At 42.8% G+C, this 26148-nt stretch overlaps 2 long non-coding RNA genes across 5 annotated transcripts in view; one reads left to right on the forward strand and one right to left on the reverse strand.

Annotated features, from left to right (window-relative positions):
- The first annotated feature begins 6429 nt into the window (after positions 1-6429).
- Positions 6430-25724, forward strand: LOC147995526 (uncharacterized). 2 transcript variants are annotated; one of them, XR_015683594.1, is made up of 3 exons: positions 6430-6601; positions 24422-24473; positions 24966-25724. It is a non-coding gene; the product is annotated as an uncharacterized LOC147995526 (long non-coding RNA). The 2 variants fall into 2 exon arrangements; XR_015683595.1 differs by lacking the exon at positions 6430-6601 and adding an exon at positions 23244-23444.
- LOC147995527 (uncharacterized) overlaps positions 10029-26148 on the reverse strand; it is a 28739-nt gene continuing 12619 nt past the window's right edge. The window contains exons 3-4 of one of the 3 annotated variants that reach the window (XR_015683593.1): positions 17368-17486; positions 10029-11043 (exon numbers count right to left, since the gene is read on the reverse strand). This is a non-coding gene — a long non-coding RNA (uncharacterized LOC147995527). The remainder of the gene's footprint in view (positions 11044-17367; positions 17487-26148) is intronic. The other 2 variants (XR_015683591.1, XR_015683592.1) reach the window with 2 other exon arrangements.

Consider the following 26148-nt stretch of genomic DNA (forward strand, 5'->3'; position numbering starts at 1 on the left):
CCATTCCTTGTGGGCTCTAAGGAGAAATCGGTTTACAGACTATCCCTTACAATCAGTATGAGTGCACAAATATAAACAAATGCAAATACTGGGAAGTTCCAGAAGTTTCTGATGATCTTGTTGGAGACTGTGTCTGCTCCGTAGCTCCCTCGCTTCTATTTAAGCTGGACCTGAGTTTAGATCCCCGACCCCATCGAGAAAAGCTGATGCAGGAGGGTGCACGGCTGTCATCAGAGCTGGGGAGACAGATGAAAGGGAGCTGGGGCTTGCTAGCTGGATTAGTAAGCTCTAGATTCAGGGAGAAGCCTGGCCACCAAAATGAAGGTCGAGACAGTTGGAGATAGCTACCCAATACTGACTTCAGGCCCTCACATGCACATACATACACAGGCATGTGTATCCGTACACATTTGCACACACATGAGCACATACATTCAACACGCAGAGAGACAAGTTGTTTCCTTTTAGCAGAGTCGTCAGTGGCCCCTGGTGGCTGAACCATTGAGCTGAGCACTTCCCACTTAGGGCATGGATTCTCACTTCCGGTGTGTGTCTACCAGGGCACCTAACTTCTTTTAAAACTTAATCACTACTGACAAATATATTTAAGATTGTAAATAATTTAAAAATTAAATGAACTTTTGGGGACCCAGCCTGTGTGATGATTTGAAAAAAGCTGATACCGTGCAGTGAAACTTATCAGGAGAAAGAACCCATAATGTAGATCAATTTACCATTTAAAACCTGAACAAAAACAATTAATGTAATCAATAAAACCAAGGTACGAGAGAGCACCACTATGCATGGAATATGTCATGTCCAGCTGGGCACAGGCTGTTGCTATTCTGTAGAGGTCCCAAGTCTGAGAAGCACACATGTGGGTTTAGAATAATGCCAGTTTGCAAGACTATGGCAGAAACACGAAATGAAGTGTAGTCTTTTCAACAACTGCAGGAGTTCCAATGCAGATGGGTAAACTGAGTCAAAGAACAGTGAACTTTTCTACAGCGTAGGGGGATGGAGGAGAAGGGTGAGGCCTGACAGAACAATGCTCGCCCTGCTTGGGCAACGTTCCTTCAGCATTGAGCCTACAAACAACTAAACTGTGGTTTTCTTTGGGCACGGGGGCCTTTTATGCCAGGCACAAGACACAAGGAGTAAGCAGAGGCTGTCGAGTCACATGTTACATCTGACGGTTTAGAAAATGGAAGCATTGGCCTTGACACAGAAATCCCTTGTGATCCCTCAGAAGGAGAAAAGTCGTGTGTGTGTGTGTGTGTGTGTGTGCGTGCGTGCGTGCGTGTGTGTGTGTGTGTGTGTGTGTGTGTGTGTGTATGCACATGTATAAAGTCTTTGGCCACCAGACACATTTAAAAATGAAGCACCAGTGGAGTTTGAATGTTGCTCCTGTCTGATTTTCCCATTGCTAGCTTTGTTTAACGAGGGTCATGTTAGACATATCTGTAGGACCATGGTCTTGTAAACAACCAATTTCCCCAATTTTCATCTTCATGACATGCTATGAGATTTGCTGTTGATGGATTTCAAAACTCAACTTTAAAACTTAATTCTCTATCTGAGAAGAACCTCCCCTTTAGAAACAGATGACCAGATCCCTACTGTGAATAAAAAAATAAGTTTTAAAAAAAGAAATGGATTAGCAATTTGATCCAAGTGAGTTACAAATAAGTGTTTTAAGTGTACTGAATCATAAATCCCCATTCTTACCTTTTCGAATACAGTAATCTGTGTTATTTTCGGAGGGTAAGTGATGGATCTTCTAAGGGTGGTTTGTGCATCTCTGGGGCCCCAGCATAAGGTGAAAATTCCTGATCTATTAAAACCAGTCCTATCAGCTAGTACTGTTCTTCCTGGAGATCAAGAAAAGCTCAGTTAGATTCATCACAGGGCGAATGAAAGAAACCAGACACCAAGAGCCACGGATTCAAATTTCTGTCCTTAAAAAATTATAGCTCTACAATTTTCACCCACAGTTCTATGATCTAGAAATCTCTGAGAACCATAAATGTTCCCATAACTCTCCGGTAACCCTGATCTGAAGCCACATGTGTTATTTGTGGCCCTTGAAAACATCCTTAAATGGGCACATGCATTATGTGGCCAGGCTGTAACATGTTTGATTCTGGGATACTGCTCAGATCGTGTTGTCGACGTCCGAGAAAATCCAGTCTGTATGGAGCAGTATCAATAACTCCTTAAAAATGAAAAAAAAAATCTAAATTCCTAAAATCTGAAACCAGGCTTCAAGTATTTCAGTAAAAAAGATTGCAGTTTTAGGAAGAAGCATCAAATGATACACGATTTTAGTGAAACCTGACACTAGATATGCCCTTAAAACTCAATCACGGTTTCATTTACCCAGCAGTATTTACTGGGGATAAAGTCCAGGGATACAACTCTGATTAAAAAAAGAAAGAGTCTTTTAGAGGAGATGAAACATTAAATTGAACACACACAGAAAACTGCCTGCTTTGTAAGTCTTTCCGATACTCCTCAGACTACAACATGTACATTTAAAAAGCCATTCAAACTGTGTGGTGACATCAAGTCACTGTGTTAATAGAAAAAAAGGACACTGTGTCTGTCCTGGGAATTGAAACCACATCCTGTGCATGCTAGGCAAGGGCTCTACCACTAAGCTATGTTCCAAGCCCTCTGTTAACTTTTTCTTTTGAGACAGATTCTCACTGAATTCCCCAAGCCAGCCTTGATGCTCCCTGTTTGAACTGAGGAGTGGCTGCTTACCAGGGGGTCTCAAAGATGCTCTTATCACCTCATATGAAGCAAGGAAGTGTTTGGGAGCTCAGCATAATAAAGTGTGGATAGCTGCTGAAAATACCATTTGCTTGAAAGAAAAGAGGGGATTGGGGTAAATAAAATTTACTGAGGTCTGCTTGGCGTGGTTGGAATTTGGCTTGTGTATTAAATTAAATTTCTCTCTCAGGCTAACTTAAATTTTCTCTTTCTCTTTTCTCTCTCTCTCTCCCCCTCTCCCTCTCTCTCATCCTATAAGATGGGTGCTATAATTATTGACATTTTATAGGCACATGAAGCACAGAGAGGTCATATAATCTGCCTGATGTGCATGTTTTTTTGTAAAAGATTTATTCATTTATTATATATAAGTACACTGTAACTATCTTCAGACACACCAGAAGAGGGCATCAGATCCCATTACAGATGGTTGTGAGCCACCATGTGGTTGCTGGGAATTGAACTCAGGACCTCTGGAAGAGTAGTCAGGTGCTCTTAACCGCTGAGCCATCTCTCCAGCCCAGATGTGCATGGTTAATAAGTGACTGAATCCCAGACTGCACAGCCTTCTGTTCTCCACTCATTTGTCCTTAAAAATGTACCCTGGGTCACTGGGGACAGAAATGGGTATTGGGGGGAGACAGTGTGGTTCAGCGACAAGAACTCTAGGTTTCAATGCCGCAGAAGTGAGTGGAATTTTGACTTTACTTGTGGTCTTCATCTTGAGTTTCAATTGTAAACTAAGCTTCTCAGTGTGGTAATTAAGCTCCAGTGAATGCTTCCACTAGGTCTGAAGAAAAGAATGTTGATAAGGAAGCAGAACAGTGGACACACTACCAGAGACACTACCAATATCCTACTGGTGGAGTATAACTTGGTTCAACCTAGAACACAGCCCGGCATTATCTTGTGCAGCAGAAGACACATCTACTCTATGACACAGACATTGGACACCAGGAGAAATCTGTGCACCCGTGTCTATGTCTAAGGATGTGTTTTGCAAAATCATTTGTAGTTGTTCCAAACTGAAAATAAACAGAATGTAGTACATATTTGATTGTGGAATAATCATACCATGGAGATAAATCAAATAAAGTGAATTCATTTCAGACACACAGGGAAAAAAAAAACACTTAAATTTTAGACTAGCACTTGGGTTGGGGGAAGCATGTCTTGGGAGAATATAAACGGCATAGTATTTTTTCGTTCAGCATGTGTATGTATATGTGGTATGCCTTCTTGTGCATACATGTGTATGGGTGCATGTGTGTTTGCATGGAGGACCGAGGTGGATGTTGGGAATCTCCCTGATTTTCTCTGCCTTATCCTTTGAGGCAGAGTCTCTCAGCTGAAAGCCGAGCTGACCTATACGGCTTGTCTGCTAGCCAGCTCACTTCAGGGATCTGTTCTCTGCCTTCAGACCACCAAGGTTACAGGCAGGCAGAAATGTACACCTTGCATTTCTGTGAGATCCGGGGAATCTAAAACCAGGACCTCAGACTTGCATCCATCTCCTCACTGATCCATCTCCTCAGCCCCAAGACACCATTTAACTTTTTTAAAAAACAGATTTATTTTATGTGTATGAGTGTTTTGCTTCATGTATATGTGTGTACCACGTGCATGTCTGATGTACACTGGGGTCGGAAGAGGGTGCCGGATCCCTTGGCCCTGGAATCACAAATGGTTATTAGCTACCATGTGGGTGCTGGAGACTGAACCTGGTTCCTCTGAAAGAGCAGCCTGGGCTGTCAAGGATTAAACCATCTCTCTAGCTCCAAAAGACACATTTTTAATAAAAAAATACAACAAGCACATTAAAATCATTTTGCTTATAAATATAGCCATATGAAACTAAATTATTCTTTAATAAGTAAAAAGAGAAGTTAGGATTTAGGGTAATTATTCATGCTCGGACACAGAAAGACGAGGTGGGGCACTTTAACATTTTATTTTGTTAATGGACTGCTTTATATGACAGGTCACAGATAAAATGTTTTTAAAATGATGTTCTATCTAATCTTTTTGTAACCATCGAACATTACATAATGTGTAAGTACCCTATTGAAAACAACTAAATTCTCTGAGCAATTCCTTCTATGCTTATCCTGTTTCCGGAATCTTGCAAAAGGAAGCACCTGATTTATCAAAAAATTAACAATAGTTAGCTAAAAATAGTTAGCTAGAGCGTAAAGATCCAAAATTCATGATCTACTAATAGGTAAGAAATTCTTTGCAAACAAGAGGTATTATTTATTGATGGAAGAGAAGCTTTCACATAAGGCTATTGGTTGTCACCCCCTCAAGGCTGAATGGTTTTACCTGTGGTGGAGTGAGGAAGTGCCCGCACGGGGTCTGTTGATTCTCTGGGCCCTCACATCTGCCCCAACTGGCTTCTGCCTACCAGGCTCCCTCTTCAGGTGTTAAGAGAACCAGTTTTCTCTGGTAATATCTGGGGATGCTCATAAAGTAAGGAGTTCTTGTCAATCTGAAAACACTGAAATTGATGAGAAGAAAAAAAAAAGAAAAGAAAAGAAAAAAGAAAGAAACAGGCGCTCTTAAGACACCTTTTTCTATACTCCTCTGGGAAGCACCCAAGGTGGCTGTTAACACTTCCAGGTCTCTAGAGATGGGGAGGGGAAGTAGAACTGCAAAGGCAAACAACACGTGTTTGTTTACGGTTATGGTGTGTGCCTGAGCTTAGTCTCTCACCCACTACTGCAGAGGGCCTCAAGGCCATGGCCCTGAGCTTCTCATGTGGCCTGCTCTGACAGTCACTGCTGTGGCTTTACTTAAGGGTCCGATCGAATTTCCCGTCAAATTTCTGTATCTTTTACAATCTCTTCCTATGCATCCAGGCATCGTATTTGTCTCAGGGATAAAAAAGGACAAGGCGTGATAGAAATGTTTTTGCGTAATTATCAAATAACAATTAGGATTTAGTGTGATGTGTGTGTGTGTGTGTGTGTGTGTGTGTGTGTGTGTGTGTGTGTGTGTGTCTTTTACAACTCTTCTCTCTTTTTCTTTCTCCAAACAGAGGCAGTTCTGAAGTGTGGTCTGTTTACACCACCCAGATATCAAATTGACTTGCTAATGGTAACTCTTCCTTGGTATCCATGGGTTACTGTGTCATGTGATTTGACATCGAGTACAGACAGCGCTGATTAGGAGCATCCAGCTCTGTCCGACTCCGTGCATCACTGAACCATCTGGTCATTTATTCACTAATAAGCCCCTAATGGCCCAAATATTCACCGGCCTGTCATTGTGACATGGCATAAAATGCCTACATCTTTCAACTCGCTCTGACAGGTTTCTTGTTTCACATCAAAACCCGTCATTTACAGGAAAAGAGCTCAGAGGGGTAAAAACTTGACCTAATCTACAGTGTTAACACAAAGACAGAGGCTTGGTTATCTAGTAGCCTGACTGAAAGCATGTAAATGGGCAGGAATTCATTTTGTACACTTTTTTCCATTCTCATTTTACAACATTCTTTAAGTTTGGTATCATCCCTAATATGGGGTTTTATGTGGGCTCTGCCTTGAAATCTCTAACCTGTATCTGTTTAAATAGGAATTCGTGCTTTAAAAGGAAAGGCTTCTTGGAGGCACCCGGCTTGCCTGTTTACATTTAAATGTGTGGGTGTGGGTGGGGGGTATATCACGGACAGGAGAGCAGCCCTGCTGTTTTCAGAAGACTCAGTGCTATTTTACTTACTCTCCCCTCTTTTTCAGACAAATGTGCCTTTTCTTTTCTTTTCTTTTCTTTTTTTGGTTCTTTTTTTCGGAGCTGGGGACCGAACCCAGGGCCTTGCCCTTCCTAGGTAAGCGCTCTACCACTGAGCTAAATCCCCAGCCCCATGTGCCTTTTCTTACTTATTGTCCTGGTAGGTTTAAAAAATTAGTGATTATTCATGTTTGGGCCATTTGACATTGTCACCATAGCAATAGTGAGAAGTGGGGGTCCCTGCTTCCAGTTAATAACAAAGCAGGGCCAAGTTCTGTGAGCTGTCTTGCATTTTGCCGGGACAAGCAGAACCCCAGTGAAAATACAGGAAGTGGGGAGAATGGAGCGACCTATCACATGTATCACGGCAGGAATCTTGGTCCTGACTGGGATTAAAACATAGCCTAACTGAGAGTCACTAATTGGTTTTAAACTATAGACATTACTAAACAGAGCTTTTTTTCTTTTTAAACAATACAATCTCTCTGCTCCATTTTTCCCTTTTGTCTTAAAAAACAAGTTTTAAAAACTACGTTGGCATAATAGAGGTTTAAAATATCACTTTCCTCTGAATTCCTCTATCGTTTACCCCACTTCCCACAGTCTATCTGTGAGAACTGAAGAGATGGTGTGGTGTGGCGGGCGGTTACAGGGCTTGCCAATTAGGAATGAAAGATGGCGGAGAGCTAGGCGTGGTAGTTCACCTCTATGGTCCCAGTAATTGGAAGAGTAGAGCAGGAAGATTGCCTTGCATTTGAGGGCAGCCTGGGCTATAGTGTTTACTGCCTAAAACAAAACCGAAAAACACCCTAGAGCTGGCTGATTTCTTGGTGGGAGTGGAGGCTGGACCTGTGCTGTCGTTCTGGGGAGGATCACTTACTGAAGATGGTGGACTCCATAGTCACCCCTGACAAGGACAGCTCACCGAGAGAAAGCCGAACTTAAAGTAGAACCCTGGCCTTCTTCGCTACAGACGGACGAGCTAGAACCGGAGCGTCCACTGGGGGTAGGACGGAGGTTCGCCGCTGGTGCGGTGTCTTCTCCGGTACCCTCTCCCTCTGCTTTCCTGACTTACGGGTGCTTCGCTTGCCTTTCAGCTTTTCATGGTTGTCTTCATTTGTCCTTTTCATGGTTGGTTCCCTCTGCCCTGCCTCTTAAAGATAGGACGTGCCTTGTTTTTCTTGTTACATTTAAATTTAGCGTGGTGGTGGGAGTTGGGGGTGCGTGAATTTGTGTCATGTCATATGTGTGGAGGTCAGAGGTCAAGTTGTAGGAATCAGGTTCAGAGGTGGAATGCAGGTCCTCAGGCATGGTGACAGGCGCAGTGTGCAATCTTGCCAGCCCTCGGAGCTGGTCCTTATCTCCTCTCTGAGATGGGGTGTAGTGAGCATGCGCAGTAGTGGTTTTGGACTCAGTTCTGTTCTTGGAGCCTGGTGAAAGGGTGGAGGAGCCATTGGTTAATGTGAGCCTCAGACACTGGAGAGACTCTAGCGGGCTATTTGTTTTTCTTGGGGTGTTGGAGAATGTGTAACTTAGGGCCAGTGTTCTGTATAATCAAGTGTATGTGTGAGGTCATTGTTTCCTACACTGACCTATCTGAGTGCTTGAAGAACAATTAATAAAATATTAATATGATGCCTATGGTTTATGAGATTATCTAAATAAACTCCAAACCCGGTTCCTTTGTTTTTATTTTACTGTAGTATGTACAACGTAAAACTTGTCCTTTAGCCATCGTAGGCATGTAATTCAGTGATTTGTTCAACATTACCGAATTATTACCATTATCAATTCATGAAATTTTCTCATTACCCCAAAGAGAAACTCTATACTGCTAATTACTAAATGAGAAGCCTGAGCCCTTTCTTCCTTCCTTCCAACTTTCTGTAGCTCCCGGGGCCATGTGACCAGTCATTTCCAGTGCAATGAAGCCAATATGGGGCTGGGGCTGAGGGAACATGGAAGAGACCAAGAGCCAAAGCCTGTCAGGATAGCGCAGTGGTAGATTGGATTGCAGTGAGAATAGTGTGAACGGAAATCCATAGGATGTTCGAACATAGCATCTTTCCAAGCCTCGTTAGATTCAAAAGACGCCACCATGGAGAGCAGGGTGGGAAACAACAAGGTTGGTGTTAGCAGTCATTTTGTTGGCATTGCAGCTTTAAGTGTACAACTGTCTGTAGGGAGACGAGACCAAGGCACACCAAGATGCGCTTTTTTGCTATCACAACCAGAAACTCTTGATGTTTGCTCAAATGGAGCAAAATCCAGTAGAGACTCATGTTACAGCCTTACCTGGCTGGAGGCGGCTCTCCCCAGCCTTGTTGCCAATGGCAGCCTGATAAAGACCAGGGACCACTACAGCAAAAGGGAGGGATGGAGGAGGGAGATCAAGCCAGTCCCATCCTCTGTGGAACGTTTCTGAGGAATAATTTAAAGGTGGGCAGATGGTGATATGGTAAAGGTAGACTTGGTTAAGATAGATTATATTGAGTATGAATTTCTCATACGCAGACTGTTATCACTGCTATGGGTTTGGTTAGAGAAGCAAGCTCAGTATGAGAGGCATTCAAGACTTCACTCTGCCTTCCAATACCACCCGAGAGTCAGCGCCAGAGCAGAAACCACGGAACCTTAGAGAATTAGTGTGGCTTGACAGCAGCTGTGGAAACTCACTATGATTGTTCTCTATACCCCATGTTGGGACTAAGAAAAGTCAAGTTTATTAAAATAGATCTGCCTAGGTTAATGGTTCTTGAATCTTCATAGGTAAAGGCTTAAAACAGATTTCTGAGGGTTTCTGATGAGGTATGGGGTATGGCCCAATAATTTACATTTTTAACAAGTTTGTGGGGGCAGCTGCTGGTGGTCCAGGGATGTCACCGTGGGTGGGCCTTTGCTTTCTTGTCATCTTGAAGGAGTGAATGCAGTCAAGAGACAAAGACAGTTTGAACAGTTTGTTTATTTGAGGAAGCATCAACTAATCTACATTCAATTTCTCTAAGAAGAGTCACACACACACTGTGGTCTTTCATCGAAGAGCTATAAACCAAAAGGCATCATCGTTAAATCTCCTTATAGTCTGCCTTGCATGAAAAGCCTAGATGGGGTAGGGGGAGGAGACAGAAGCAGGAAACACGTTAGGGAGCTGTGGAAGAAGGCAGGTGGAAGGACTCGGCAGTGCCAAAGAGATATTTAAGAGGTAGTTTCAGATGATTTGGTGACACAGCAATACACAGATGTGATACAGAAGGGGGATGGGCTGAGAAGGATGGCTCCTGTGTCCCCCTTAGCTATGGGCATCTGGTAGTGCCTGTCACTCAGTTGGGATCTTCAATGGGAAGATTATGTCCGTGATGAGTTAGAGACGATGTGGAATCAGTACTGTGGTGCTAAAAAATGACTGGGTTGACTCAGCATGCCCCAATCATGGTGATGTGGACCTTAGAAAAAGAGGAAACTTTATTATTTTTCTAGTCTTTCTAAAGATCTCAAGATGACTGAAGGGACATGAACACAGATTTCATTCTGATTCAATAAAAAGTTTATTTAAATTTTAGTGAAAGTACATTGACACCAGAGAGGGAATTTAACTGTGTTGCCTTGAATAATTTTACTGTTTAAACAATCTGTTGGTTTTTTTTTCTTTTAGTTGTAAACAAAAGTCCTTTAGGCCACATGGGCTTTCATAAGGCCATAGAGTACATTTCCCTGCCCCTGCTGAGAAGTGCACCTGAATTAAATCAAAGAAATCGGGATTGATTACAGAGTCAATTTTCAATTACTTATACTAATAGAGCAGTGGTGTGGGTAATCCCAAACTGTGGTTAAACTAAATCGCTTACATTTGCTTTTGGATTACATTATTTAAGCCATTTATAACACTTTAATTTCTAGCTACATTTTTCTTTTGTGATCTTAGCATTAATTTATACCCTCTGGGCCAGTGATATTTATCAGTGAATGAAGGTGTTTACCACCAAACCTGATAACCCAAATTTGAACCTGGAAACTCTCATGATAGAAGGAGAGACCCAATTCCTACACATTGTCTTCTGATCTCCACAGTGCACCATGGCACATCATAACACACACACACACACACACACACACACACACACACACACACACACCAAATCACACATATGCACTAAATCACACACATACACACTGAATTAAATATAATAACCTGTACCCCTCCCTGACTTCACACTAAGTTTTGGGAAAGAAAGTGGCCCAAATATGCAAAGAGTGAAACACACAGCACTTGTGGGGTTTATATAGTTTACACATCATGTGCAAACTTGATAATTCAGACACATAGGCTTCTACGAGGTCAAGGATACAGATCTCAAGTCTCCCTCAGTAACTTATTTGGTTAAGTGTTAACCCCTGGGGAATGGTCAATCCTTCTGTTGAAGTAAGAGTATTGGTTCTTGCTTTCCTCACTGGGAAAAATAAATAAGAGTATGCTCTTCCATAGACTTCAACTCAGAACGCTGGAGTCTCCTCTTGTTTTCAGGTGAGCCCTGTGCCTTCCTGTGGGAAAGGAAACAAAATGTACTGCCGTTTCTACTAAAGGGTTATCTAAGACAAGACTGTTAAAAAATTGTGAAGAAGTCACTTGGCAAAAGTTTAAATTCCTTTAGGGTTAGCCCTTCTTGAAATCAAAATATGTGCTCAAGTTTCGTTTCCCCCTAGACCTTGGCCACTCACTCTGTTGTCAGATAAACAAACATAAGGACGCCAGGCCAAGCTCTGACCACTCAGAGTGAGGCACAAATTCCTGTTGTATCAGAGATAAAAGAAAACAGAATTACACACTATTCCTTCAAAACTTAGATCTTACCATCGAGTTTATGTTCAGCTCTTTTACTTGACACTTTTGGTCTTTTCTCAGGTTGGCAATATGTCTACGAAACGTGTCTAATGGCAGCGTTGTTTTTAGCGCATGGACTGCAAGTCTCTTGCAGCTGGACATTCAGGTGGTCTCAGGTGGTCTCACTTTTGTTTGCTCTCGCTTGTGAAGAACACCTCAGTGAACGCCCTTTACGGACAGTTCATTTCCATGCATCCATCTTGTTATTCTTCTTTTCAGGGTAAATTTCATTTGAGGGCCAGTGAAATGGCTCCGTGGGGAAACAGCTTGTGTTGTGCCTCAGCGCCTGAGTTTGATTCCTAGTAACCTGATGGAGAGAGAGATCTGACTCCCCTAAGTTGACCTCTGCCTTCTACATACATGCTGGGGTTTGCATGTGCACACACATACATGGTACATATGCGCTTATATACAAATAAAAAATAGATTTTAAAAATGAAAAATTAGTTTGATAACAAAATTAAAGAAACTCACCTTGGATTGAAATATCTTTGTCTAGTATTCAAGAAAGCACACTGAAGGAATTGAAAGCCTTTTTAAAATCAAGCAGGTTCTACAAGACTGACTCTTTTGCAGCTACCAAAAATTTTAGCCATAGAGGATTGCAGTAGAAATGCCTGAATTCGACAGTAAGAATAGATTTACTTGGGGGCACTTCAGGATTGAGACATGTTGCAATATGGTAATTTCCTCTTAGCTTAAGAGAAAAGCATCATGTTCATTATTTTAGCCTAGGACATTGCCTTATTTACAATTTTATTGCTATGGTAAGACGCTATCACCAAGTCAATTAATAGAAGAGTTTACTGAGGCTTACAGTTTCAGAGTATTTGTCTGTGACTGTTGTGGTGGGGAGCGCGTTGGCAGGCAGGCAGGCCTAGTGTTGAAGCAGGAGCTAAGAATTCACATCCTGAGACACAACCTTGAGGACGAGAGAGCTAACTGGGAATGCTATGGGCTTTTGAAATCCCCAAACCCACCTCAGGGACACACCTCCTCCAACAAGGTCACACTGTCTAATGTTTCCCAAATAGTTCCACTAGTTGGCGACAGTGGTCAATCCAAACCACCACAGGACGTGGTTCGAAGTTTCTATGTGTTCTAAAATTGTTATTTGAAAGCCTACATAGAAATCAAGTGATTAGGTTGTCACTCAGTAATCCTCATTTGCACAAAGCCATTATCAGTCACTACAGTGGCCATTATTTATAGAGAATGTTCTGTGGTGAGCACTTTATAACCCACGTTTGCTCTCTATAGCCATGCAACCAAGTGACCCCAAATTTAGCAGCATGAAATTAAACATTTATTAGCTCACAGTTTCTGTGATAGGCATCTGGGTCTGGTTAGCAGAATCCTTTCACTGGCTGCTCTCCTAAAGATAAAACCAAGACCTCCATCACTGCTATCTCAAAGCTCAATGGGGAAAAGAGACATCCAAACTCAGTCACACGGTCTTGGTGAGATTGTTTCTTCCTGGACCGATCACCAAGGGCCTCGGTTTCTTGTTGCTGGCTAGAGGACTCTGTCACTTCTTTGGCCTCTGAGTCTGTCCACAGGGCTCATAATACACAAGATGGCTTTCAACAAAGCAAGCAATTAGAGTAAGAAAGACAGAGTCAGATTTTTTTTTTTTAAACGTAATCTTGGAAGTGACACCAATCGTCTTTGTCATTGTTTACCCATGAGAAGTGAATCGCTATGTTCAGTCCCATATCAAGAGGGCAGCATGGAGATACTAAGAGGAGAGGTTATTAGGAACCAAGTTAGAGGCTGCCTACTATGCACCCAATTACTCCAAATGATACCCTTTGGAATTAGATACAGCCAATCCCCATTGACAGGTAAGGGCACAATGCTCTCTGTCAGACTCAGCAAAATTAGGGTCCGGCTTCTTTCTCTGACTTCATCATATATGTGATTGATCATTATCACCCCATGCTATTATCAGGATATGGTACCTGTAATGTCTAGTGGTGCTGGAAATGCCATATTAGAGATCTGAGTCAACTCAGTCTGTGGCTTACGTTACTAACGCTAAGATGCGACTTTCTCCCTCAAAGCTTCTGTGTTTAAGTGAGATTTCTCAGCCTGTACTAACAAGAGAAGGTGACATGACCTGAAGGTGTTCAGTTAGAAGTAGGAGATTCTGGACTATTTAGGTGCCTATATTTTTGGTTCTTATGAATGCTAACAAGCTCCTAAATCTCTATCCAGAATTCTTGTATGACTTTCCTATTTTTGGCTCACATTGCATATTAGCATTGAAAATAATTTGTAAGATAAATATCTTGGGGCAGAGAACCCCCATGGTCAATGATTACACACACACACGAGAGAGAGAGAGAGAGAGAGAGAGAGAGAGAGAGAGAGAGAGAGAGAGAGAGAGAGTTCTTGACATGTACTCTAAGAGGTAGTCATTCATTTTCCCTAACCAACAGAGCTATAAATCTGGTCTGTGCTTGGTGCACTGTATGTGTTTTGCTTTATGAAGGCATAAATCACCAAGATACAATTTGTGTTTGATTTTTTTGGACACTTAATTTGCTTAAATGTTCAGCAGTTCATAGACATAAATTGTGCTGGGCATAGCTCCAAGTGGAATAAGCCGGGAGTAAGAAAGCTATACATATTAGGATGTAATTCAGAAGAAAAATCATCCCGGGCAGTCAAGTAAGTCCGCTGTAGAAGTTACTTATAAATAACTTTGCTCCACGGGCAGTATAAATACTTAGTAAATACTTCTAGAACAGGGAGTTTTATAGTAAATTTAAAGAAGCCGCCTATAAGTATGCTTCTGTATGTGGGTGAGGTGTATGTATGTGGGGTGTATGTATGATACATGTTTGAAAATGTAACCACACACAGATTCTTATTTAATTTAATTTAAACATTATTTATTTTATATGAATGGATGTTTTGTCTGCATGTGTGTACCATGTATCTAGTGAGTGAGGGGGCCAGAAGAGGGTATTATAGCCTCTGAAACTGGAGCTCTAGGGTTGTAAGCCACCATGCAGGTGCTGGGAATTGAATGCAGGTCCTCCGGAAGGGCAGCCAGTGCTCTTAGCCACTGAGCCATCCCTCCAATAGTGCCTCATTGAAAATCAAGACCTGGATTTTCATTCTGTCTGTTCCTACATGTATACATTGGACAAATCTCTTAGCTTATCTGAATCTCAGATTTTTAATTTAAAAGGAGTAGTAGGATTAATTACTCTCCTAATTCTTCCTCTTTCTAAAATATTCTCATCCTAAATACTGGATAACTCTGTCATGCCATCTCAATGGAAAAGACAAGAGAAGACACAGGGAAAATTGGGGATAAAATTTTGAAATTACATCAGTAGAGGAATTATTTAAAAGTCTGTGGGTGGGGAAGAAATAAGTCTTAAGTCAATGTGTGCTGTTGGCATGGTCATGGTGAGGTCAGGGGGTCCATGTTCAGTTCTCCTGGTCCAAGTACGAATGTTGAAAGTGTTCAGAAAGTATGAAATGATAGCTTCCTCCTCCCAGATAACTTTAACCCTGAGACAGTTCCCCTGTAGAGATCTACTTGTATTGGCCAAACCTGCCTCGTTGTTCAGCTGTATACCAGGAACCTACCTCCGTCATTCAGATCTGTAAAATAACCTGCTGACTTCCTGGGTGCTGTTGATGCATCTCCATCAAAGTGCTCACAGATCCTGGTTTCTGTCTGTGTCTGTCTGTCTGTCTGTCTGCCTGCCTGCCTGCCTGTCTGTCTTTCTGTTGCCCATTTTTTCATTCCTTCATCACTTCAGTCATTTCAACACCAAAGCTGTGCAGATTGTGGCAGTCTGGACATATCACCTCAGGAAAATCCATGAAGATGCCCAAAGGCTGGAGTTTCCTGAAGCATTCCAGAATCATGCTTCTGGCATATCCCACTGAGCAGAGTTCGTGAATGTGGCTGTGGAGGGAGCGAGCTAATGAGCTGGCTGGGAATGGATAGTCCTCCTTCCTCTCTTTTCTCTGTGAATGCTACTGTACTGGAATTTCTTAGGATCCCATAACAATGGTGTCTCCTTCTCAAAGCAGGAGTAGATACATGCTGGCAGCTGGTTTCTCTAGATAACTTATGACAGTGACTAGCATCCAAAACCACGTTGCATTGTGTCTGTATTGACCATTTCACTCAAGCTTGCCTTTTAAGAGGGAGGAAAACAGAAGGGCCTTCCACTGTGGAGCAGTAGCCCCTGGCTCCAGGTTTGTCTCTGTGAGAAGGTAAGAGTGTGAGGAACTAATGGGTCCTTCGTATGTCATCTAAGCTTTATGAATTTCTCTCATACAGTTCATCCCTTAACTCAGCTGTTCTCACATTTTGCATGCATGATAATTGTCTGAGGGACTTGATGACCCATAACTATTGGGCCCCCTCCATTGAGTTTCTGATCCAACTTGGAGTGGGCCTGAGAACCGGCCTTTTTAACAAATTCCCGTGGGAGGACATGCCCCTGGCCCAAGGCCCGTGCTTTCAGGGCTCATATCATATTACGGCATCATGAAATTCATATTACAGGGGCAAGAGAGGCAGACCAATGGCTGAGAGGGCTTCCTGCACTATCATGAGGACCTGAATTCAGTTTCTAGCATCCACACTGGGTGGCTCACATTGCCTATAACTCCAGCTCCAAGGGACCTGACACCCTATTCTGGCTCCTATGGGCACCTGCATACCTGTGGCACAAACTCACATAGACACAAGCACATACACATACATGAAAAGTAAAATCTTTGTAAGAGAATGAATATTACTTCTTACATTACTATAGACTTTTCTCTTAGTGCTATGACCAGGCTACGATATAAAGAAGGGTAAATTTAAAGTACCTTGCAGAGGAAGTATTTTCGCCCTGGTAATACATTTGTTTTTAATACATATTAAACGTGGGCTTACAATCTTTTAGCAAGTTCTGGCTTTCTCTATATAGTATCAACATCAAGTTACCTTAGGAAACACATAAAGAAATGTTCCAAGTATTCAGCAAAACTGTAGCACCAGAACATGTCAGGACCATGTTTGTAAAGGTGTTTGTAAAGTCCAGTGTCATCATGGCAGGGAGAATGGTGCAGGAGGAGCCAAGAGTTCTACATCTTGATCCTCAGGCAGCTGAAGACTAAGTGCCACATGAGTTGTAACTTGAGCATAGGAGACCTCAAAGCTTTCCTTTACAGTGACACTTCCTCCAACAAGACCACACCTACTCCAACAAGGCCACACCTACTCCAACAAGGCCACACCTCCTAATAGTACCATTCCCTGTGGGCCAAGCATCCACACACATGAGTCTATGGGGGCTGTTACTATTCAAACCATTTTAATTCTTAAAATGTGGTTATTGGATCATGTCATCTAGTAGGAGTGTTCTTTTAATGTTGGGACCTTGGGATGTAGACAACTAGAGTCTGGTAAGAATCATGGAGAACTGTGTCTGTGTATACATACACATACGTACACCATAACCATCCTCAATAACCAACCTTGTATTTAAGAGGCTAGGGTTTTATCAACATTTTGCTCCCCCTCCCCCGTTTTCCCTCTGTCATTCGTTCATCTTTCTTGGCCACCTACAAAGGTAGAGCTGTTTGTTTGTTTTTTACTGTCATTGTTTACACATTGGGTCATCCTTCAGGGCCCACATCCCAACAACTGAAGGTGCTCAAATGGATTCCTCTGCACAGCCAGAGTTGAAAACCACCAGACTCTGCATAGATCTTGTAGAAATAAATCTACTCTTCTGTCTTCAATTAGCTGAGCTCACACATTTAAAAATTGCTCCTAGAAGATGCTTCTATGAGGAAGTGACCACACAGCCCATTTCATTTTGCTGCACAGTAATTTAATCTTTAGAAATAATCAGTTGTTGTTATCGCTGAATATAAACTAAAAGTATCATCTGCCATTTTCCACAAACTTGTCATATAAAGAGCAATAAAACCATTCGACCATTTATGCAACTTACAAATTCATTCTCTTCCATAATGGCTCACAATCAGATAGTATTTTCAGGTCTCATGCAGGTCACAAGGGGAGGACTGAAAATCATTTATTCTGCTATAATTTATAAATGTTGCCGAATTGCTACCTTCAGAAACAAGCACAGAAGAGTAAAAATCTAGTTAGAACATTTCTGAAATTGTCTTTATGAAAATCCCTACCCCCTGAAAATCTACAATGATTTTCTCTAATGAGGTAGCGTTATCAAGAGAAACACTGTAGAGTCTTCCGGCGTGTTTGGTCTGGCCTTCCAGCAAGGGCTCATCCAAACACCCAGTGGTAGGCCCATCTTGAAGCTTCCGGATCAGTGGACCTGGATTGGGATCAAGTGTTTGAATTTCTCTTATGTTCTAGAAGCTCATACTGCAGGTCTTCTGGCCACACTGGAATCCACCACTCTTTTTTGGCTACTCTTTTTGGTTTCTCCCTTCCTCCTCCCCACTCCAAATCATCTCTACCACCTGTGCCACATATTTTCGGCCATGGTTATCTGTTGTTCCTGACTGCCTTTATTAATGTTAGTTTCCTGTTTCTGCAACAACATACCTGAGAAAATTGATGTAAAGGGGGAAGGTTTATTTCAGTCAGCTCGCAGTTTCAGTGTGTGGTCTTATGGTCCTGTTGCTTTCGGGCCTATGACAGCACAGTAGATCTTGGCAGATATATGTGTCTGAGGAAGACGCTAACCTTGTGGTGGTTTGTAAGCCATAGAGAGAAAGATAGGGCTGACTAAAGAACATGATCCCAGTGAGCTAACTTCCTTCTATGAAGGTCCTTTTTCCTGGAAATCCCACCACTTCCTGACAACTCCAGTCTATTTACAGAGTCACATGGCTGGGGACCCTCTCCTGACCTCCTATTAGAATGAAGCACCTTCCTGTGTCCCATGGTGGGTCTACTGAACTGTTTCAATTATTTCCTTAAAGCTGTAGGCTTTTTCTTAGAGTGTGTGAGTTTCCGGAAGACTCTTATCTTAATCTTTAAAACACCAATTCCTGAGAAATAGTAGACACTCAGCAACAGTTTCCCAAACAAATGAATAAATACAGAACCTTTAACAGTAGGTCATAACTGCTGCTAATCCAGGTGCCATGAGTTCGACACCACTCTTCATACGTGGGCTTTTGGGATAAGGCAGATCTAGGCAGGGAAAAGAACCTAGGACACAGATTACTTCACTGGTAGAAATTATGATGGCCTCATCTATTAAACGAAATTGAGGACAAGTTGCACGTTTATTGTGAGAATTCAGTGAGATGATACAGGTGCAAGAACTGCAATGCCAAAAATAGCATCAATAATTTCAGTGATTAGTATATATAAATTTAATTTGCATGTTAAACTCAAAGGAAACCTGTACTATTGTTACTATTTTATCTAACAATATACCTAGTATGTATAGGGGTTTTGAGTGCTTTTTCTAGTAACTTAAGTAACTGGAGAGCCATTCTTATGTGAGCTTGCATACTAATCTCATTCTGGCCAAATTGTCATCTTAGCGCTTACAGTGTGGCCAGACATAGACAACACCAAGTCCCTGCCCCCACAAAGTGCATGGCTCCATAGGGAGTCTAGCATTAAGCACAGCATCAGGGTGTGTGCTCCCCCATGAGTACTGCAATCCCTCTTATCTGTGCACTTGAAGCTTCTCTACAGCAGCCCACAAAGCTGGGAGATTTATTACAGGAACTTCCCAGTTGGTGGGGGAAGCCCTTCCACAATGCAGGCTGGTGTGTTTGACTCAGTCCCTGACCGAAGACTAGCACAGCTCTTCCCCTACCACTGCAAATCCCTTCCAGTCTGGCTCTTTTCTCCCTAGGAGTCCCCTGAGAATCCACTGAACCAGGGGTGCCAGCACATTAAGAATGTCAGCACAGTTTTATCCATGTTCTGTTCTGGGACACTCACGCCTAAGGAAATTCGCCTTCAACATTTCTATGTATTATATCCCTTTTCTATCTTCTGTGGGTTAACAGTTGTCCTCTGTACTACCCATGATTCTATATTACAAATAGGAATTGGATAAGCCATATTGGTATTAATGAATTTTCTGATAATATCTTAGAAATGTTATTATCTTAAAATGTGTGTGTGTCCGTGCGTGTGTGAGTGCACGCGCGTGTGTTTTACCTGCTCACAGGTGGCAGAGGTGTCAGATTTCCTGCAACTGGAGTTACAGGTGATTGTGGGTCACCTCAACTGAGTGCTGGGAATCAAACTCATGTCTTTTGGAGGAGCAGTGCATTCTTAACATCTTAACAACGGAGCCATTTTTTTCACACCTGATAACATTCTTTAAGGTCTATTCTTTTTTTTTTCTTTTTTTTTCTTTTTTCCGGAGCTGGGGACCGAACCCAGGGCCTTGTGCTTCCTAGGCAAGTGCTCTACCACTGAGCTAAATCCCCAACCCCCTCTGATAACATTCTTATCACAATCTCTTATAATTATGGACACAGAAAGTTAAAACTCTAAAAACTATCTCCTATCCATCTTCTAGGTCTAACCATTAAACTTAGTTCAGTTTTTTTAAAAAATTCATTTAGCTTTTTTTTTTGCATAGACTTTCTATAACACTGTGAATATAATGTGTTTACATTTGTGTGAGTTCAGTATTTTCTTTGTTCTTTATCTTCTTTTCTAAAAAGATCTAATTTTAAATGGCTGAAAGTATTCCACTGTTTGAGAAGATGTGTAGGCAGCAGCGAACGAGCTGCAGGTATGATTCACCATGGAATGCTGGACTCATGGAGTAGGACAGGTCTCCAAGGTCATGAATTAACATGAGGAGACTCGGAGGAACTTGTGAATTTCGTTTTAGGTTTCTTGGCAGTATAACCATTATCGAAATCAACTTCATTTGGGAACTAAAGGGAATTAAGCCTGGCTTTCGCTATAGCTCTTTTTGTAAGTTTGGATGATGGGCAGCTGATTTTTAACAAATGTACATTTATCCCAGAGAGAAACCTAATTTTAAACTCTTCCATAAGAAGCTCATGTTTGTGAGCATTTTACAGGGGAGCAATTACTATCAAACAGTAAAAGAGAGGCCAGGGGTTATTTCTCCTCGGACCTTCCCTTCAAAGTTAGACATATTTGATTTCATGTTAAAATTCAAGTATGAAAGTACATGACAACATCAGCAGTTTCTTCTTCTATCCCAACAGGAATAGTCTGAAACTTGATTTGTCACAAATACGATGATGATTTTCTATCATCCCATAAACTTCGGATGGTAGCTATGCACTCATTGTGACCAAGTACTTGGCAAATGGCTACTTCAGGGAGCATTTATTTTGGCTCGCAGTTTGAGGAGCTACGGTCCAGCATTGCAGCAAAGGCATGGTGGCGGCGAGCTGCTTGTTGCATGACGCCAACCAGGAAGAAGACAGACTCAGTTGGACCCCAGTCAGGCTCTAACCTATAAGCCCTGGCTCTAAGGCCCTGTGGTCTTACACCTGCTATCTAGGCTTCATGTCCAAAATTATCTACAACTTCCCTAAATGGTGCCACCAGCTAGGGACTAAATGCTCAAACACAGAAGCCTGTGGGGGAACATCCCCCATTCAAGTCAAGGCATGTCATATTTTGCACATATTCTATGGTGTGCTAAGAGACAGAAAAAGAACAAGCAATTTCTATACAATACCCAGAATCAAGATTGTTTTACCTCCGTAAAATCGAACTGCTGTAGAAGGTTATATGGGCCAGGAAGAATTTTAAACCTATGTTGGGTCTATGTGCGTGTCAGTGGTGTGCCATTGGCATTGGTGGTACTAGCAGGGTCAGTATCATGTTTCTTAATTAGAACTTTAACAAGTAATGAGCTGACACAAATGTCACTAGATAAAAATCTGTACAATAATATTATTTCTTGATCATTCTAAAAGTTATTACATTTACTGTTACACAAGCTAGCAGGGTCAGGAATTCTATGTTGGCTTTCCTTCCTCCCTCCCTCCCTCCCTCCTTCCCTCCCTCCCTCCCTTCTTCCCTCCCTCCCTCCTTCCCTCCCTTCCTCCCTTCCTCCCTTCCTTCCTTCTTTCTTCTCTTCTTTCTTTATGAGTTCTGCCAACATCACTCAGAGATTAATGATCCCCCAATTTAGGTGATACAAAATTAACTGCTAAGCCACCTCTTCATCTCTCCAGCCCCCAAATCTGTTTGGGAACTTTCTGGGGTGGGTGGGCAGGGTTTCACTATGTATCCCTGGCTGACCTAGAACTTACAGAGCTCTGCCTTCCCATGCCCCTGAATGCTGGGATTATAGCTCTGTACCATCATATCTGGCTAAAATCGTATTCATTCCCAATGTTTAGCTGGAGCATAGAGCACTTCCAGTCCCGATTTCTGAAACTAAACTTTACTTTCTTAGGCATGTGTATCCTTCTGACATCTCTGTCTTTGAATGGCAGTGTCGTTCTCTGGCCGTCTACCTCAAAGGAGACAACCCTCCCTCTGCCCTTTCCATTGCTTCTTGTGTCCTGTCAGCAGGCACACACACCCCTCCCATGGGTCAGTTTCTCCCAGTCTGCCCTTCTGTACTTCGCTGCCTTCTCAGGACTAAGGGTACACAATAGTGGTGACATGCTAACGATATGGTGAGCTCAAAAACCAAGCAAACACAACCAAACCCATTTAAGGTCACCCTTCCAGACCAACTGAACCAGCAACTTAAGGGAGAAATCAAGTCTCTAAAATTTTATAAACCTCCCCAAGGGAATAGAACACATTGCCAACCTTTAAGATCCTTTTACCTCTAGCAAGAGTCCTGCAAGGTCTCTCCCCCTTTGTATTTCTATAGTCCAAGCTTTCAGATTTATCTCTGCCCTTCTACTGACTCTTTTCTGTGGTGCTCTTAATAAGGGCCGCACCATGGTCAAATGCCGTCACGGTTTCCCCACAGTGCTTTCCATGATAAAGCCGAGTTTTTTATTCTAGGTCACGAATCTTCTAGAAGTAGGCTCCACATTTCCCGCCTTGTTTCAGTTAGTTGTCTATGTATGTTACAGGCATTGGTTAAATTATGAGCATGCTCTGTTTGATCTTGCCTTGTTGCTTTTCTTCTTTTATCCTCATCTAGATTAGACTTCCTGCATTTTTGTATATGACTCAGGATGCATTTGTCTGCAGGTCACAATGGGGAGGGCATCTGGGGCAGAGATGCTTTCTCTGTGGTTCTCTTATCTTTCTCCCAGATGTCAAAATGGCAGCCATGACTCAAAGTGCAGTACCCTTGGGTGACCATGTAGAAGGCAGGAAAAGGCTTGGTATATAGACATAAATCCGGCGGTGGTAGCACACACCTTTAACACCAGCACTCAGGAGGCAGAGGCGGGTGGATCTCTGTGAGTTTGAGGCCAGCCTGGTCTACAGAGTGGGTTCCAGAACAGTTAGAGCTATTACACAGAAAAATCTTGTCTTAAAAAAAAAATCGTAAATCCCAAGAGTGTCCTGGCAGAGCTCCCTTCAGTAAATTAACCATCACTCAATCAGGGCACCAAACCTTCCCTGAAGTATGTCTGTCACAGGGCAGCTCAACACTGGCAGGTTCTAGACTGGGAGGCAGGCTGTATCAGGAAAGCTTGTATCAGGGATGTGGAAGAGCAGGTATTGCCAGGAGGAACCCACGGAGGTCCCAGATTTTTGCCTTTAGAAACACAGTACTTTCCCTCACAAATATGTTTTAAGGGCCTTCATTTTAGGAACAATTGCCTGAACGGCAGCAGGCAGAAGTGAAACCTGCCCGAGGTTTCTGTTCGCATCTCTTGTCTCTCAAGGCCTGGTGTGAACTTCTGCCATTTGTGCTGTTGCCTGTGCGTGTGACTTCTTCTCTATTGACTTAGGTTAAGAGCAGGGCGTCGCGCTCAGCCATCTTTGTATATCCCGTCCCATCAAACCGACTTAAAAAAAAATTCTGTTGTAAGGATGATATCCTGGCATTTATTACTCTCATAACATTTGTTTGCCTGGTGCCGTTTCTAGCTTGCTCTCAATGTTTGTTTTAAGTGGCTATTAGCCAACAAAGGCTGCTTCACCATGAAGGTAAGGATTGGGTTTCTCAGGCTCCCTGGCGACTGCTCTCAAGCCAGTCATCTGTGGGAAGCGGATCCGCCCCTCCCACTCCTGCCTGCATCAGACGCATATCCCTGCGATAATAAACTACTTGTCACATCTGACCGCCTTTAATATATCTCGCAAAATATTTGGGGTTCTCTGGTTAGATTGGTAAGGCTGGCCTGGTTGGAAAGCTGGCTGCCCGCAGGGCTAATGAGAAAAGTCCCACCAGGGGTAGCTCTCTCCTACCGGGCCCCTCCAGGGAGGGTCAGCCAGGCAGAGAAGGTGCTACATCTTCTCTCTGCTCAGGGAAACATGGTTTCAAAAATCGGGCCCCCACAGGAAAACAAATGGGAACAGGTGGGAGGGGGCAGCGCCGAGGCTCAGCAGACTTATTAAAAAACCAGTAATAACAATAATTTTCAAAGCATTATTTATTTGTGAGTGAAAGGACGGGGTTTTTTATTGGCCTGAAGTGCCAGAGGGTGGCTGCTTTCCACTGTGCTTGTGTTGTGGAGCACAGCCCGCCTGGAGTGTTATTTGGTACCAGCCTTCAGGCAGAGAACAGAGAGAGAGAGAGAGAGAGAGAGAGAGAGAGAGAGAGAGAGAGAGAGAGAGAGAGAGAGAGAGAGAGAGAGAATGAACAGGGAAACCACAGTTCTCGAGGGCTATGTCTGGCAAGCCAGCACTCACTAGGCTGTTCATTCTCTCTCTCTCTCTCTCTCTCTCTCTCTCTCTCTCTCTGCATGTGTGTATTTGCAGGTGGGTGTATGTAGCTGTCTGGTGAGATGAAATAAAAGCAAATAGGGCAGGGGTGGTTCCTATATCCTTTTAGAATAGATGTGGCTTTTGGACAAATTCTGAGATCTTGTAACTCAGTTAAGAGGAAATCAATTGGAAAACTTTAAATGTCTGAATTGGCTGTTTGAACGTGAGCACTCAGAAACAAGTGATTTCCTTTACAGCTCTGTTAGAGCCTTCTGAAGGCACCGTCCTTTGAGGAGCTTTCCTTCTGAGGTAGGTAGACTCTATAACACATAGCTGTCTACAGTCCACACAATGATTGTTCTCTGTCACCCCCAGGCCCTCTGTGTCAGGGGAAGGATGGGTCCTCGTAGGAGAGTGGGGATTTGACTAGAACCTGATTTTGTCTCACTTACTGGGATACAATAGGGTCTCTGGGTAGACTCTGGGAACTTCCATGAACCAAAGGAAACTAAGTAACTCAAATGTTCCATGGGATGAAGCCAGTATTGAAAATGCCCCAAATAGAGCGTTCACAGACTGATGAATATGTCTGAGCTCTGATGTAAACTACACTTGTGTCATCCGAGGGCAGACTTCGACCAGCCCTCTGAGACTGTGGTGACTTAGTTTGCAGGTGAGGTTGAGAAGATTAATTTATGATTTTTGAACATTTTTGTAGGCTGTTTAGGGAGGGTAGCTGGCTGAGCTCTGATTAACTAACTTTGAACTCCTGCTTTTCTTGCCTTCACTTCCACGTGCTAGGACTGCAAGCATGAGACACCACACCCAGCAATTACTGGACTTTAATTGGACCTCAGAACCACCAGGAAGTTTTGTTAAAATACACGTTGTTGACGTTCCTTCCAGTTTACCATTCAGCTGGGGCATTGTGTGTTCTGTGTGAGCTAATATATCAGCTCTTCCTGAGTCTCCAGCCTGCCATCCTCTACCCTGAGGAGACACTGTCACCTTCCTGAGTCTCCAGTTTGCCCACTCTCCCTATGGGGCAGGTTCTCACCAAGCGATACTAACGAGGCCGTTCAGTAACCATGTTTGTGAGCTATCATGTCAGACTACGGACATTCAAAAGGACTTCCTCACCAAGTTCTCCAAACAAGATCCTGCCACACGAAAGTCAGAGCTGAAGGGGTTTGCAACTCCATAAGAACAACAATACCAACCAACCAGATCTCCGAGGGACTAAACCACTACCTAAAGAGTACACATGGACAGACCCATGGCTCTAGCTGCATATGTAGCAGAGGATGGCCTTGTTGGGCACCAATGGGAGGAGAAGCCCTTCATCCTGCCAAGGCTGGATCCCCTAGTGTAGAGGAATGTGAGGAGTTGGGGAGGCGGGAAGGGGTAGGTGGTTGAGTGGGGGAAAGGGGATAATATTTGAAATGCAAATAAAAATATCCAATTAAAAAAACTTACAAAAAAAAGAGAGATAGGAGAATGTGGACTAACAACTGTAAAAGAAGAAATAAATAAAGAAAGTAAGTAAGTTTCATGTTTCTTGAAGCATGCATCTAATTTGATGTGGACAGGAGATGAATAAGATGGGGCTTGTGTTTTTTTAAGAATGGAAAAGAATCCAACATGAAAATAAATAATGGCACTAGAGAGCAATAAGTATTCATAGAAAGTTCAAAGAAAACCGAAAGAGAAAGCGACCAGGCTTTCCATGATGCGGAGTACATGACACAGAGCATCTGGAGCCTCCGTTGTAAGAAGACATGGTCAGAAGAAGAGCTCACTTAAGGGACAGAAGCTCTGAGAGAGTGCCCTGCCCTTCCTCACTCGCTAGCGCACCTTTGCTTTTGTTTGGGCCTGGTTTCTAGCTCTCCTTCTGGCTTGATCACTCTGGTTGGTGCTTGTTCTTATCCCCGCCCTTTAATAACTGGCTCCTTTTCTGCAGGCTTGATCCCCCTCACCTGGCACA

The sequence above is a fragment of the Rattus norvegicus genome, chromosome 3 (assembly GCF_021556685.1).
Source record: "Rattus norvegicus strain SHRSP/BbbUtx chromosome 3, alternate assembly SHRSP_T2T, whole genome shotgun sequence".
NCBI lineage: Eukaryota > Metazoa > Chordata > Mammalia > Rodentia > Muridae > Rattus > Rattus norvegicus.